Below are 17455 nucleotides of genomic sequence, written 5' to 3'. Positions count from 1 at the left end.
TTGGCAACACCCCTTTTAGTGACCGTGTTCAAGGGAAAGGGTTATTTCCTCAGTGTCACACAGCCAGCCAGTTACTCACACGCAGCTGGAATTTGATAACGTCCTGGCTCCGTACCAGCCCTTATAATTCATCCTATCGGGATACGCCGCCCTTCTAAATAGCACAATACACAACTGCCAGCAGGTATAATGGGGCAAAATCTAGTCTCTTAGGTGGTATCTAATCGGGTTATGAAACTTTTCCTGGAGCATGGAGGTCACTTCTGATGTGCTAGGTGTGTATGAGAGGGAAGAAATCCTGAAGAGGCAGCAATCAAAAGTTAAATTGCTTTTTTTCCTACTGAACATCCCAGAGCAGTCTCTCAGCTGTAATTAATCCACAAGCAAAGCTGACTGACTCAGAGAAAGCTTTCCTGAACAGCATCTACTCTAAAAAGATTTTGCTTATATTGCTCGCTTTATCAAGTGGTTGCCTTTGCCTGTCTCTTTTCTTCCCATTGACTTGACCATCTGCCTACGACTCTTTTTTCCATTTATTACCAGTAGCAGTATCTTCCTGCACTTCATTGCCATCGCATGTGTGGCCTTGACTAGTTATCAGTTCATTTCACAGCTTTGTTGTTTGAACTACTGCCAAAATGACTGGTTCATGTTTTTGTTACAAGCTTTGGAAAAGTTGATAATTTGGACAGAGATGTTTTTTCTTTCTATGCAGTCTTTCTTCCAGATGGTTGACATTACTTTGAGCAGTCCTCCCTTTTCCCTTCTGAAATTATTTGGTCTGGCATTGACTTTTATTTCAGATTTTTAGAGTTTACGAGCTGAATTTGTATCCTGTCTAAATTTGCCTTTTGGTGTCAGATGAGGCTACAGCACCTTGCATAGCATGAGGATATTATTTCATCATTGGCTCAATTTTAACTTCAAATGCAGCTGAAAAAACACCACTTTTCAAATTGTCTGAAATGCCACCATTAACTCAAACTTCATAATTTTTTCCCAAATCATTAATTTATTATTAGATCACTTTATTCTATATCAGCTAGTAGTATTTTATCAAACAGAGGCTGGCAGGAGGATTTTTCTGCAGTGGACAAGTGATTTGATGTGCTCTGGCCAAGTCTACGTTTCCTATCTAATCATGATTGGGGTAGGAGAAAGTTAGGGTTTAAGACACAACACTGGATGCAAAACTGCATCAGGATCTATGTCAAGTCATTACTGTTTCTAGAAGATATATCACATGATAAATCAATGACATGAACCTCAAATTTGCTTAACAGAAGATCTGACAAGAAATGCTTTGTCTGGGTTGATTTCAATACAATTTAGATATTCAAAATGAGAAAAGAAGTTGTCATTAAAAATGTTACTTTGAAGGATCTGTATGTATCTAAAAAGGATGTGAGAAGCTGACTTAGCAGTTTCTTAGGCCATCTGAGCTACGTGAGCTTCTGTAAATAAAGCTGGTAGAATATAAGCACAAAAGTCCTGAGTAATTAATTGAAAAAATCTACCCTTTCTCCTGATTTTAGCTCTTAATTCAGGAGTGTATTTACATCCTCACTCAGCTCCCTGAGGGAAGGCACCTTCAGGAAGCAGAAGTCCATACGTTTTCCTTTTGATACTGCTGTTTTGCTGGAGAAGCCAGCGAGCGTGCAGGAGAGCTGCCATGTGCTTCAGCACAGCATTTCCCAAGGCAATGAAGACAGCGGGTGGAGTTTTGGTCTCAGTGACATCTGAGAGAGCTTTGCCATTGATTTTAACTGAGCCAGGATTTTATCCAGGGCCGTGCAATTACTGTTTCACTGTGTTATTTCCTCTGGACTAGATGGACATAACATAGTTTTGCTTCAAAAAGAAACACTGGCAAAAGAGAAAAATCTTCTGCATAAAAAGACATTAAACTCATCTCCAATATAAATGTTTAAATCTTTAACTGTTTTCTTTTAAAATACTGCTGCTAAAAGCTCTTTCAAAACAAAATGGAAATTATGCTAGAAAGTCTACAAGGTGTATCTGGGGATTAAAAAATTGTTCATTGTGAAGAAAAGCTTTGAGATTTGAATAATTTCACCTTGAAAAAAAGGATGAGAAAAGACTTCGTTATATGTGATATGTGGAATTAGGTATTTAAAGGGATCACACAGGAAAGTTATGAAAGGGTTGTTTATATTGCAGAACAGAAAAATGAGAACTCAGTGATCTTAATCTGATAGATACATTTAGAAATTGTATTAGATAAATACCAGGAGAAAAAGGGTTTCTCAGCTCTGACAATTTCAGTTCTCAACTCTGACACAGACTGTGGGCAATACATTGCCACTGTCTGATATTTCTCCATCATCTCCGCAAGCACCCTGAAGCTGTCGATACTGTCCCTTGCTGCATGCACACAGCACTCCAACATTTTATAGGTGCTGGCTTCTAAGAACCAAAAAAATACAATCAATCACTTGTGGGAAAAAAACTTGCCGTGCAGTTCGCAAATTGTCCCCAAGACTATTTTAAAGAAGATCAGAATACAGAGCTGAGAAGTGAAATCTACCATGTTCTTACAGCAGTATTTTAAGAGAGAAAAGTCTAAAATATCTATTTCCTGCATCAGTTTTAGGGCATGTAAGGAACTGACACATTTTTAAAATTTTAATAGATTAGCGATTTACAAATCGGTTAGATGCAAAAGCCGGTCGGTTTGAACACCTTCCTCAGTTATAACTCTATGTCTGACTAAAGGAGACAGAACCACCTGCCATATGGATCACACACACCAAAAAAAGTACAGTTCTGTCTGAAACAAGGAGGGACCTTTAACTAAGCTAATGTCTTTCCCAGCTGGATTCTCAAATAGGTACTTTAAATATTTTGATACATTGGTAAAAGGCAAATGAAATACACTAACCACACAAATACACAGTTCCTCAGCAGATAGATTGTCTTCTAATTCACATACTCCTAAAATCTATGGCTTGTTGTTAACCCTAATATTTTTTCTTGTTTATTACCAGAACTCACATATACCAAGTGATTTATGCATACTGTCAGTTTTTGCACTTATGTTCTATCACAGAAAACCATGTTTTGCAATACTCTGAAATCAGGGTGAGCTTCACTGATACAAGATTATGCCATCTATACCAGAGTTTGCATCCACTATATCGAGTGCTGTAATTGGTACATGGTGATTACGTAGTGGTGCAAAATTCTCCAGATCAAATTTAGGAAAGACTAGAGTTCATACAGTTCATCTCATGTACCATCATGTTTTAGAATCCCAGATGCAGCAACTATCCTCCAAAAGCATATTTTTGCTAAAGGCCCCTTTCCCAGTTACTCAGACCATTACTTCTGGGGTTTTCCTAGGTATACCATTGCGATAAAGGGGCACAGACAACTTACTGGTTGACTCTGCAGCTGTTAGACGACTCAGGATGCCACTCACTTCTTAATACTCAGACTATCCTTATTCATGACATCATGTCATGTACCAAATTAAAAACAGACCTTTTATTTCCTGTTCATTCGAGCAGCAAGTATTCACCCTGCATTTCTTCTGCAAACTAAAGAAAGGTGAGCAGTATGCTGAAGCATGTACTGTAGAGAGCAGAAGAATGGAATTCTTTCTAGTTATTAGAAATGGAATTTAATAAAAAAAGTATTAAAGTCATTGTACCTGGTCCAATGAAAACAGAAACATCATATGAATATGAAAAAGATCATACAGTATGGAATATGGAAAATGTTTGAACAATAATTACTTCAGTTTGACATTATTCTTTACAACAGCTTTGAGCACACAGCTTTTGTTAAAGGACTCTGACATTAAGTGGAAAGACTCAAGAAAAAATCACTGGGTTCACGGTTTGATAATGTTTTAAGGTAGAACTGTCTTTTCAAGTCCTAATGCCTTCTGGCAGATGGCAGAGCACAGTGCAGCGCGCTCTAAGTACTGCGAGCGCAGGAAACCTTGGGTTCAAATCGAGGTCTAAAATTGCTTACACTAACTCCATAGCAAAGATAGCTCCTCTATATTTACGAACAGGAATTTGTACTAGGAAACCTGCCTCATTCAAAGAAACTGCTAAAAACTATCATCTGACTTTTGAAGGAAAGTACAGGTTGAAACAAGTAACTCAGAGGGTAGTTTCACTGATTGGAAATACTGCAGACATCCAGCACCCTCATGGAGATCCTAAGCACACTTTTTTTAAATACTAACAGAAAACACGGTGGGGAAAGGGGCATTTACCCACAATATAGGAAACATTAGTGTCATTGCTTATATAAGATTGGGTAGAACAGATGAGTCAATCACCCTTTTGCATCCTTTTCCTTCATGATCTGTGATCATGGATCAGTGAAAGCTGAACAAGACTTCCCGAAATGTCACCAAACTTCTGGCAGACAGGCGCAAAAATACTGGGGGAGACAGATCTCTGTCCAAGCCTCTCTCCCAGGCTGTGATGGTCTCACTGCGCAGAAGCGCAGGGCAAGCAGGATGAGGTAGGGGGTGGTTCACAGCCTGGGCCTGACCATGACAAGGGGCAGGGTGAGGAGAGGCACCGCTACTTGCTTATGAGCTATTTGGGGCTTTTAAGAACAACTCTGCCATTTCCACTGCACAGTCCTGGCCACAGAGCAGGCACAGCTAGCAAACAGGAACACCTCGCTAGGCCCACAAGTGATAGGTCCAAACATCAGGCCAGGAAACTAGAGACAAGATTTGACACTTCCTAGGACAAGAGGGGCCCCGTCTCATTCCTTTCACCGAGATCCGTGTCGGTGTTATTACCCCCAGGTCACGGCGTGGCTCTGCAGCATCGTGTGAAGGACTCTCTCCCACACATCACCTACTGCTCCTGTAGTACAACCTACAGCTGCGTAGGTCCATTTCCAGCCCACTCTCTAAAAGCCTGCACTTAACTATTTCTACGCATTTTGGAGACCTCTGGATAGGGAGATACTTGACAGCACATGCGTAGGGTGGTTTTCGGAAGCCTGTTTCCAACTTCTATGTAGAACATAAGTGTCTGAGCAGACCAAATAAAACTACTAAGGAAAAATGTACATTACGGTTTTAAAATCAAGTTCTAAATATATATTTAACCTAAATAGATTTCAAGAAGTCTTAAATACATTTTGAGATAGTGTTTAGAATGAAGTAATAATTTCAATGAGAACACTGCAAAGTTGAAGAATAAAAATTAAGATGTAGGTAATTAAAATTCTAAAAAAAAGGATAATAAACCTGCCCCAGCACCATCTCTGTAGCAGAGCAAGGAGAAAGCCATAAGAAAATTCACTTCCATTTCTCATTCATCTTTGGAAACTGTGAATTAGCAGAGACCCTAACAGCAGGTGCAAATTGCAATACGGCTTTCATTCCACACATGGATCTCATATTAACATCAGCGGGAATTCAGAAAATGGATTGAAGGAATTGTGCAGCCATAACTCTTTAACCGTTACACACTAGCACATTTGTTAAAAATATCTGGAACATAGCAAGTGCTTGATAAGAGAATCAAATCACAGCACAAATACAATGTGTTCTTTATGCTGAATCTCTTATTATGAAGAAAGTTGGAAAAATGCAGAGATTTTTGCTCTATAAAGGAAATAATAAGCATGCAAAAAAATGAAATGCCTTTTCTGATGTGACATTTTGTAATGAAGTGATACTGTAACATTATCTGGATAGCAAAAGGTTTGTGTGTCCTAGTTACTAAGTGTAGATAGCATTCACTCCTATAACTGTCAAATCCCTTTCATAGTATTTTAATTTGCAAAAGAACCTGACTTTACTATGGAAATGTTACGATAAAGCCTAAAAAGAATTTATCTGATCGAAGAAGAATACATTACCACCATGTAGAGATTTGCTTCAAATCTTGCATAACAGCAATAATAAACACAGCACACTTTTGTACAAAAAGAGATAAGGGAAAAATAAGGGGAAAAACTTGAAGTTTTCTTTAATAGGTTTACATCTTAGAAAGACAAAGTAAAGGAAGAATATTTACCCATAAATAAGGTTTATAAAACCATCTTACATGCTAACATCTCCCTAGTAACATCTGCTTGTTAAAGTACGATGCAATCAAGTCAACAGTTGAAAACTGACAATCACTTTCTGTAACATATTTCGGATTATGGATTCAGGATCATTTAGAGATGTTGATGCCTAGTAGTTATGTATAAATTACAATATGTACCCAGTTACCTAAAGAATAATTTAATTCCAAAATTTAAATAGGTTGCTCAGTGATAAATGAAAACACCAGCTGCAGCCTCATAATAATTTGTTAATTGAGTATAGAGTACATAGAATTAAAATCACTGCTGTCATGCTGTAAGTTTTAAGATAAGCCACATAAAGCAGTCATTCAATGAAAGTTCACAAATACCAATGCACTACATAGTTAATTCATGAACAACTGTGCTCATCATTTGTATGGCAATACCAGTCATCCTGCAAGAGATGATGCACTACTCTCATTCTTACCGGCTTCTATTTCCTATAATAAATAAAGATTGGAAATACGGTTTTGGCCAGACCCCCAAAACACACTGATTTCAGTGGACTTAAATATAAGCCTTTTTGTATGCTATCAAGATATACAAGAAATGAGACACATGAAATCCAGGATAAACATGCAACATAAGCCCATACTAATTGATGGAACCAGAAATTTATGGTGAAAGCAAGAGAAATATCTCCCAATGTCGATGTAATGATTGAAAGGGAATATTTTAATTTTCTTGGGCAAATTTCAATGCCAAAGCAGATTCACTCTCAAATCTTTTTACTAAATTTTTTGCTTCTCCCCAGTATATGACTAGGCATACGTAGGGAAAAGCAGTGAATTAACTTTGTCCCTAATAGGTGGGTAATTACCTTCATTTCAAATAACAGCCTTCATGACAGCCTGCTTTCATTGAATCTTCACGCCTTTGCTGTGCAAGGAATAAAAGCCTGGGCTATTGCCACCACTCATAGCAAGGCCTGTGATCCAGACCACAGCATCTGGGAGGCCCAACTCAAACTTCTTTCAGGATAAAGCAGAAATGGTAAGAAACAAGAATTGTAGAAGATAGCTAAGTCCCTGTAGGAAATAGCAAGGGTGGGCAGAAGAAAAAACAAAATCTCTGGATATACTTTGCCTGGGTTATTGTATACCTCTACTCAACAGTGCTAATTACAGCCGGTCTCTACCTTGGCTCTCTGGGCTATACCACAGCCTGTGCTGAGCTAGCTCTGCCTGTGACTGCAATATAGAGAGTGCTTCGCTAGGAAGCAAGGACAATTTGAGGATCTCTGAATGGGCCAAACTAAAAAGATATTTATGGGAAATATATACATACATTTAAGAAGGAGAAAGAGAGAGAACAGTAGAAAACTGCAGAAGAAATCTTACTCTTGCAAGTAATCCACTAGTAAACATATTTAAAAAATTCACACTGATCAGTTCTCATGCGGAGTATACTGAAACAGCACGATTTTAATATATCAATCTAATGTGTTAAGGCAGTAAAGTGGGTGGGTCGCGTACACATTTGGACCCTAAACTTTGGTAGCAAGCACACAAAAAAGGTTTGTTATTAGAAGACAAGGGATTACTATTTCTCCTCAATGTTCTTCCACAAATAAGTTTTCAAATCACTGCCTTTTTGCTCGACTTTTCACATCACTTGCTTTAATCATTGTGTTTGTAGTGCTCTTAGGTAGTATCCATTAACTATATTTATTGGATGCAAACGCTCAGGGAGATGTATTTCCTGACCCTGATGTCCAACTGCAGCTTTAACCACTGCCACAACATTTCCAGTTCTGTGGCTTGCTTTTTTGTTTAAAAAAATCCTCCAGCTAGAAAATAATTCCCTCATTACTGCAAATTTTGTTGACAATGAGCCTAACTGTATTCCTACACCGCTGTGATTTTCACACTTTTCCCCTGCCACATGCAGGTTTCCATGATTTCCGAAGTGTGGCATATGTCCTTTAGGAATGAAAAATACACCTGATTCTTTTTACCTCTCATCAAAATCCTTTATCACTTGATCTGTAACTAACTGCAACACTATCATGGAACAAATTTAGGCACAGTTCACATTTGAAAGAAATAAAATGTAATGGTTTAACACAAAAAATATTTTCACCTTATCAAAAGAGTTACTCTCAGTGGACAAATTCAATGACTTGCATACTGTAGATTTTTCATTTCACTTCCCAAACTTCACAGCTATCTTCCAGAATCTCAAAAGTAGCCACTTCCAATAAATCCTTCTGTATGTGATTTCATAAAGAGAAGCAGATTTTATTCTAGTGCTTGGAATAAATATAAATTCCCCACTTTTAACTTGCAACAGACATTGAGTTTTATAGAGCATTTCAGATGAGCTGAATAATCACACACCTGCATGAAATTTCTAGCTAAACTATTATAGCCTGAAGGAATCTATATGTCAAGGCAAGAAACTTGATTTAGACAAGAAATGACTTAAAGTCTAATGTCATCCTATAAATTAGCATGAAAGAAGAACATCACATTAAGTGCAAAAAAATGAAAACAAAACAAATGCCAACAGGTAATGTTTATGGCTTACTCATTTTGTATCTGATTATATCGGTGCTCTCTTGGTTGCCTAATACATGCAACACATTAACATACATAAATCAAGCCTAATTATAAAATGCTGTATTCTCAAGGAGAGTGAAGGCTCAGGCTGATATCAAGATGCATTTGAGGCATGTGAATCAGTATTTGCACTCCTTCTGGAATGAACAGCAAAAAAGAAAAAGACTTGATCTGGATAGTGGCTATGGGGGAAAAAAATATTAGTTACTCCTTGTAAAGAATGGGGTCCCTCTCAGTTTAAGTTTTCCAACTGCAATGCTAAACTTGATCCTTACTCTCATGCACTAGCCGTTTGCAGTAAGATTACTGTAAGGGCTCTGTGGGAGCAGAATAGAGGAAAGACATGCTCCCACACTTGGTTTGAGTACTAAACACCATCACCCAATACTACAGCTATCAAACACAACTACTAAACAAAAACGATCTTAACCCATATCATTATTTCTGCTTTTGGAGAATACTGTGATCTGCCATGAAAGAATCTCCAAGTAAAGGGCAACTGTAAATGCTATGATAAGACACTGGTTCTGATAGAGCACTGTCTCTTGTGGTCTGGTAATAACTAGATGAATTACTGTAGACACTGTGTAGCAGATAGATATTGGAATACAAATTTTCTTTCCTTTCTGCTCAGGAAGCAACAGTTTTCACAACCCTGCCATAGTTGTTTCAAAGACTTTTGCATTTGTGTGTGATAAATAGCATAGTTCTTAATGGGTCAAAATATTTGATATGGGCTTTTACCAATAAATCCAGCCTAAAGAAAGGGGAATTCATCTCCAAATCCTTTTTTCCCAGAGAGGTATTAACAAAAAACAGCTCCAAGAATATACTGATACTAAAGTAAGCAGATTCCTGAAACTTGAACTCCTTCTGAAGTCCTGCTTAGCCTTTTATCCCCATTTGAAAAATGTCTAAGATGACTGATGTTTGATGTGATACTATCAGGTTTTTTCCTTATACCATTATGAACATTTCAGCAATAATAAATTCTAAGGTAGATCTATTTCAAGACTCCTCCTGAAGATCAGTAAGTCCATGTTTGGTTTAAATGCATAACAATTTCTGTCTCCTGATAACCTGTTTCAGTATTGGTCACTGAGACGGTGCATCTGAAATTGTGAGCAATCTATACGGTTTTCTGCGTCTCACCTCCATAAATTTTCAGAATTACAATGAACCTCCATTTCCCCCTTTTATGTGTGAGCAGATGAGAGCTAGTAAGTAACAAGACAGATTTTTCCTCACTTGGTGCTACAACCTTCACATTGGAGTAGTAAAAACAAAACAGAACAAAAACTAGTATATCAAAACTATTTATCAATGAAAGAAGGTATTTTCAAATACACAATGCTAACAGGAAAAAGGTGTAGAACAGTAAAGGTACATACCATATAGGTTTTGATCAATTAAGCTACTTGAGTAGCCTTTAGGGAGGCTAAAAGCATTTACCAACCATTGCAAGCACAGTATATAAGATTTTATTTTTGGTTTAGAAAAATATTGTGGTGATAATTTCATTGCATTTTCTGTTGAGGGGAACATTCTGAAGCTCTCTAGGAAGCATTTTCCCCAGCTTGTAGGAATACTCAGAATTTTGAAATTAGGACAAAGGTCCCAAATGTTACAAGAAATGATAACTCCGGGTTGAGTCAACTGGCACATCCGACTCTAAATACAGGTTGGAGCAGCAGTGTCAGGGCCTGGAGTGCACTGATAGCTCCTCACAGCCCTGACCAAGCTCACGTGGGGCTTCCACCCCACACCGCCTGCCCAGGCCCCCACGTTAACCCAGCCTGGGGCTGTCACTCCCTGCCCCACAAAGACGCAGCAGTGCCAGGCTCCAGCCCTCCACAGCCCTGTCCCTGCCTGGGCCCTGCTGATCCCAAACCACCCGGCCCAGCAGAGCGGCCCAGCACTTGGGGCAGTGGGACAGGCCCTGGCTGGGGAGGACCATCCCTGCCCTGCCAGCCCTGTTCTCCCTCCCAGCCCCAGGAGAGAGACTGGCCCTTGCTGCACACCTACAAGCAGTCTCAAAGGTGAAAAAATATCAAAAGATTTGAGAGTTTTACCAGTTCTTCCTTTAAGATATTTTTATGAGATTAACAAAATGATCCCTTGCTCATTGGTTTCAATAAAGTAGTTCCTCCTGAACATCTGTATTGCCTTGTTGCAAGTGTTACCTGCTAGCAAACCTCTTACATCACCTGCAGAAGAACACCCCTCTTAAATCAAGGGAGTGTCCTTTCTTGAATAATATTTACTTTTACAGACAACTGACAAAAATAATTTCTCCCCCTTATGCCTACATGATGCCACATGATCTCCTGAGATAATTGAGACAATTGCTACTTGTACTAATTGCTTTGGAGTTCCTCTGACACTGAAGGTCTGTAGTTATCTGTCAGTTCTCTAACCCCCCCTAAATAAGTGCTCAAGGCACAGATTTCACTTTGCAAAAACACAGTGTGGAATTAGCAAGAAGAATTATCCATCTCCTATCTGTCTTCACGTATATATTGTGTTTTCAAGGTCACTGCCCTTCAGGCACTACTTCCATTTGTTCCCAAACCCAGCCATGACTTTGGTCTGTGTGAGGATGAGGTCATGTCCCTCTCTCCATCCCTTTCAGCTGGCCACATCGCAGGGATCCCAGCAGAGCATGGGTGCTACAGTAATGACAAAGGAGCACAGGAGCACACACACAGCAGCTGGCCAGGGTTGGCTTTGGGATAGGAATAGAAGGAGACAAAAACATGGGAAAAAAGGAAATGCAGAAGACAAATATCTTCTTGCCTGGAATACAGTATCATATGTGTCTGGCTGTAGTTTGTTCTTCTCTGACAGAAAAGGTATTCTGAGAATAAGAGAACCAAATAAAAGGCATTGGCAGGCGCAATATCTGATTAGATCAGCTGATATACATGAAAAAGAGCAGGCAGTTGGGCACATAGTCCTTTCACCAGATCAGGATCTCTCCCCTCCCTCCCAAAAATCAGTCAAATTTCAAGGTAAAAAAGTTTAAAAAGTTAAAATCAATAGTTTATCTTAAGTCAAACAGAATGAATAAAAAATTATCTTTCAAAGATTTAAAATGATATCTAGACTTGCCTCATGTGAAAACAAACACACGCCGTAATAGTTGCAAGGAAACATTACACCATGCTTTTGTGGCTGTCTGACTGTCTCAAGAAAAACAGACAACTTAATATTATTTTGCAGCATTTACCAGATATGGTATTCTGTTATATATCTCCACAATTAGACATCTTCATTTTCACCTTCATCCTCTTTCATTTTATACCTGTAGGCATTGGCTTCTTTCATGTAGGTCAGCTGGTGAAAAAGCAACACGAATCTGTCGATAACTAAATGGTTTTGGATGCAGAATCAATCTCACTCTTTTCACGTATATGTGTATAGGCACACACAACTATTCCTATTGTTTCTTCCTCTGAACTAACAAGATAATGCACTGTGTATACAGATATATTACTCCTAGGGTAGAATTCAGTTTTTTTCCCATAATGGGCAGTAAGGTAATTATCTCACTACGTTCTGCAGCCAGCAACTAAATGCATCATCTAGCCAGAAGAAAAACCATGACATATACTATAATCTGAAAAGTATTACCTTCAGTGCTTTAATCAATGTTAACATTAACAGTTCTCATCTCTGGCAAAGCATGAAACTATTGACCCCCAAAGACCTATCTGAAAATATGACAGGATTTTATCCTGGAATTTAATTTGCATTTGCTACTAATTAAAATACGTGTGGCATCTCTCTAGCATTAACCCCAAACGTAATCAAGTTGTGGATTGTGGCTTTCCCTTGCAAAATTTCAAAAAGAAACCTGGGGACAATGGTAGTACAGGAACAGATCAGATAGAAATCCCACGTAATTCATTAGGGAAGCAAATCAGTGTCACACAGATGTACACAGACATGAGTCGGTTCTGCAATGACTAGGAGTGGATAAAAAAAACTTTGGAAAAAATATCAAATAAATGCAAAGAATCAGATTATTCCCACTGGACTTTGCAGGCCTCTATTTCTGAGCTTTGGTTCAGAGAATATTATGAAGTGAAATTTGCATTTTCCTTTCTCTCCCAGGGACAACCTTCAGTGACCTTTTTAATGTTATACTTTCCACACTACGAAAGACTTTTTTAAAAAAGATTTTCTGTGGATAATTTCTTTATTATTATTGCCATCTCACCCCCAATGTGGTTCACTCTCTAGGATTATCCATAGCTCTGTGGGGTCTACTAAGATTTCAGCCACCCTAGCAAAGTCTGGGTGGATCAGGTGTATGCTACAGGCTCCCTATCTGCCCAAGAAGCAGCCCAGGTCCTGCCCCAGTCTGCTTTATGCCTTTTTAGCAAGTAAATCATTACTGAAACAGAAAATTCAGAAGTAATACCGAAATAAATCAGTCCTCTCCGAAGAAGAGTCCCATCTATTCCTATCCCACCATCTTTTCACTTGCTCTCTTAGCCAAACAAGAAAAAGAGAGCAAACATCTATTTAAAAGCTTTATTCGTCAGGCAACAAACAGCCCTTAACCCTGTCTGGGAAGTTTTACCCTAAGATCCATGGGTTATATACCTATTGTTTTAGACCATTGGATCTTCTCTTCACATAGGTTTTCTGACTCTCAGCTGGAAGATGATCTTATTTTACAGAAGAAAGAGTATGAAATGGTCTTGAGGTGAAAACCTGAGCTTCAGTGTAAATGTACTAATTGAGATGGTGATGGCAAAAACTTAGAAGCTTCTTGTGAAGGTCTTATTTTAAATGGAACTTTACTGTAGGAAGATGAGGCTAGTCTGTGATTGAAGTCATGGGGAAAGAAAATGATCATAAGCAGCATCTTAGGAGCCATTTTCTGGTTTTCTCTTTTTCCTAGGAAAGGAAGGAGAATGGCCAGACTGAACCCCAAAATACTTTGCTTTTATTTTATTCCTCCCAGTAAGAATAGAGCAACAAAACACTCATCTAGAAGACCAAAACCACAAGGACTGGATCAGTCTATCATGAGTCATTCACTTTGCCAGCTTGGAAACAGCCTCTGCAGAGCAGAGTCAACACGAAGCTTTACATTCTTGGGGACCCGACTCCTTTGGAGAGACCAACAGCAGTCTATCCCCTTTTGCCTACAGAAAGTCTCATGCTGACAAACTATAAGACCTTGAAGTCAAGCTTCAGTAAGTTCTGAGTTCCCATATTTTTTTGCCAAATTCCTTCCATTTTCCTCCTCCATTTATCTTCCCTCTGACAAAGAAGTAATCTAAGAGAAAAATACATTTTAAGAGAGTAACGACCCAGTTGAGATGAAAAGCAGTTGCAATTTTAAGGTGAGCTTTAGCTGCTATCAGTTGTACTGTGATGATAATGTTGGTGTTTCATGATGCCACCTGCAGCTCGTATGATAGATGTGATTGTGTATTTTGTTTTGATACAGTTGAGAGCCACCCTAGAAATGTTATGTATTTCCTGGCCATAAAACATGACTGACAATCTTCTCAACCTCCCTGTGATCAAATCAAAATGAGAAACAGTGACCTTTCTATTGGGGAGAAAAAGAGTATGAATAGGGAGAAATGAAGAATAATATGTAGTGACTCTCATGAAAAATGTAGAATTATTTCTTTCAAGAGTAGTTACCACCTCCCACTGAGATAGATTCTGGTACCCTCTTTCACACTATCATACTTAACCACTGAGTGATCTTTATTGAAATCAGTGGGGTTACTCAAGGAGTAAGAAAAAAGGAATTATGAAAAAGGATTGCGGAACCCAGCCCACCACTGCTAAATCCTTTGATTTGTACATTTTTTTCCTTCTTTTCTCTCATCCACTAGGTATATTTTCATAAAACTAGACATATTTTATCATTATCTTTATATTTAAAGAGCATTCCCATAATTTTCTATTTGTGACACTGATATCTAATTTGTAAAAGAGTGATTGAATTTTCATGCTTTACTGTCATAGAAAGAGAAATCAGTGTAATACTTCAATAAATTTGCCATTGTTGAAACCTTTACATGGATATTCAGAAATTCTAAACAATATTCAGCAGTCTTAGACAATAAGATAATAATAAAGCATATTCATATGGGATATCACTATCTGAAGTCTATAATAAGGATTCTAGAAAATGTAATCCTGTTAGGTCACACTGGCTAACACTGAAAAATACTACTTGACAATCCTTTGGTCACTAATGGAAGATTACTGACACACATAGGGCTATGATTCTAATCTTGATACAGCAATAATTACATTGTCCTTAATAAGTTTTGATTTACAAATGAGATCAGATTCATGTCCATATTTTAAAATGCAACTATATCAGTGGACTCAAACAATGAACTGCATTAGGCTGAACAAAAGCAACTGAGGAAGTAACCAGTAAAAGCAATAGTAGGTTCATGCTCAAATCAACTGGTAGAAACAACTTGCCCTCCCTACCACCCCTTTCAAAACCCTTTCAAATCAGCTGAAGAAGGGGTCTGCAATACAAGATATAATGTTAAAATTGAGCCAATTACTCCAATGGCAGAATTCCACTGATTTCAATAGAATAAGGCTGGCAGGGAATTCATTCTATATTGTAGAAGGACCCTATTTATTTGGTTGGGAACTGTGAGGTCTCAGTTCTCCCAGAGAGCTTCCGGTGTGAAAGTGGAGTTATTGCCTAGTTATGGACCAATTCATTTTCAGTTTCATGCAAGCAACTTCATTTTGTGCTTATATAGTACTGCCTACAGGTGTAACTGTATGGGGCCAACAGCTGAACACATTAACGCAAATACTGACTGAAATGCAAATGTAAACATAGTTTGTCTCACTTGTAATTATTTAGCAGGCCATTTAATTGGGTGATTATTTGGTAAGAATGAACAGACACTCATCTGAAAAACTAAAATAGCTCCCTGACTTCAGTGGAACATGGTTGGCTTGTAACAACCCTGACTCTCTCCTAGACTGAGATTTTCAGAAAGCAAAGTAAACAAAATATGCTTTCCAAGTCACAACTCTAAAATATATCCTGTAAATTAAATTTTGTCTTCTCCCAAAGGAATTGAAACCTTGAGACTACAAAAAAAGTCAGTTCTTAACAAATATTAACCTTTTAATTCCAGTCTCTTTTTCTAGAGGATGGCTGCTGGGGTGATATGAAATACTGATGGACTATCCATCACATAGCTTCTGCCTATGGGTCATTGCACAGCCTTAAACAACCACAGAAACCCAAAGATAAATCTTCTGATGAAATACTTGCAATTCTTTAGAGGCATTTTGAGCTAATGCCAGTGTTTATCCCAGAGTGGTTTCTCTGCTGTCAGCAGAAGCAGAGTGTTTGTAATGCAGTTTGCATCAAGACTGCAACATGGTTCCATAGACTGAACCTGGAGACTATTTTGTCTGCATTATTCAGTGCATAACGCAAGATCAAAAGTCAAAGTTCATCAACGAATGTCCACACGCAGAGTAAAATGACTCTTTCCGAGACGCTGAAATTTATCATAAGCATTATAAGCGTTTGTATTCCTGCATTACCAAAGAGGATAACCCTAAGTAGCAGCCTTCAGGCTCAGAATTACACCCACACTTTTCTGGAAAGATATGTGAATATGCAGCGTATTAGGGAAGAAACCCTGTATAGAGCTTTATAATGTGCTCAGCTCACTCGCTTTTAAAAAGGCATGGTAGGATGAAGCTTGTTTATGTGATACTTTTTGACTGCCAAATTCCATCTCACAGCACCAGGGAATGGCCAGAGGACCATGTTGTCCTGCATTTTAGGAATAAATACAAGAAGGGGGGAAAAAAAGAATTTGTCCACAACTCTACACACTTTCGGAATTACATGATAATTCAGTGTGGATCCTATTCCTTATGTCTTGCATCTATTTGCAACAGCTACCACCTTTCAGCTGGTGGTCCCCAGACTTTGGTGGGACCCTACCATCTGTCCAAAGCAGCATTACATTTGGTCCAGTTCTTGGAATGGGTTTGTCTGTTCTTATCTCTCAAAAATCCATAAAATAAAACGTAGTACACAAATTAAATACAAATAAGCCAATACTCATGCAAATTTAAAGAGAAAATAGTTTGGGGGCCCTGCCAATACCTCCTGTCATGGATACATCTCTTCCAACTCTATCTCACCACGAGAAATCTTTACATCTTCAGTTCTCCCATCTGAGAGCTTGCACATTACTCACAAGAAAAGGTACTTGACAGTTTAATATATTACATACCAACTCTTTGTACTATGAAACCAAGTCCTTTTATTTATTTATTTATAAGCCACTACTATTGACTAGGGAGCAAAAGCTGCTAAGATACTAAATCTTCTGACCATGAAGGGAAATGGAATGGTTTTCTAATGGAGTATAACTGAGTGCCTCTGGCTTTTAGAACCTGTCTTTAAAGTCTGCTTACTGAGGCATAGATGACCACTCAAACACAGGCAGATTTGTCACTTCGGTTTTCAGGACACCCATCCTGTAAAGACCACAAAAGAATTGCCAGGACTTTAGTGGCTAGACCTTCTCTTGCTATTCATGAGGTTCCTGAATTGGATTTAATTTCATGCCAGATTTGACTCTATCAATGGAAGACCAGCTCAAATGATTTCTTAAGAAATGCCCAAACACCACCAGTCATTGTTACAAATGTTTTTATGCTTCATAATGCAGAGCAAGAGGAGATGTTTTGACTGTAAAATCAAAGTATCGCTACCATTTTCCCAAGGGATACTGTAAATTCAGTTATTAAGGACAAACCTTTATATTTCA

Source organism: Dromaius novaehollandiae, chromosome 13, assembly GCF_036370855.1.
Source record: "Dromaius novaehollandiae isolate bDroNov1 chromosome 13, bDroNov1.hap1, whole genome shotgun sequence".
In the NCBI taxonomy this organism is placed as follows: domain Eukaryota; kingdom Metazoa; phylum Chordata; class Aves; order Casuariiformes; family Dromaiidae; genus Dromaius; species Dromaius novaehollandiae.
Note: the sequence above shows the minus strand (reverse complement) of the source record.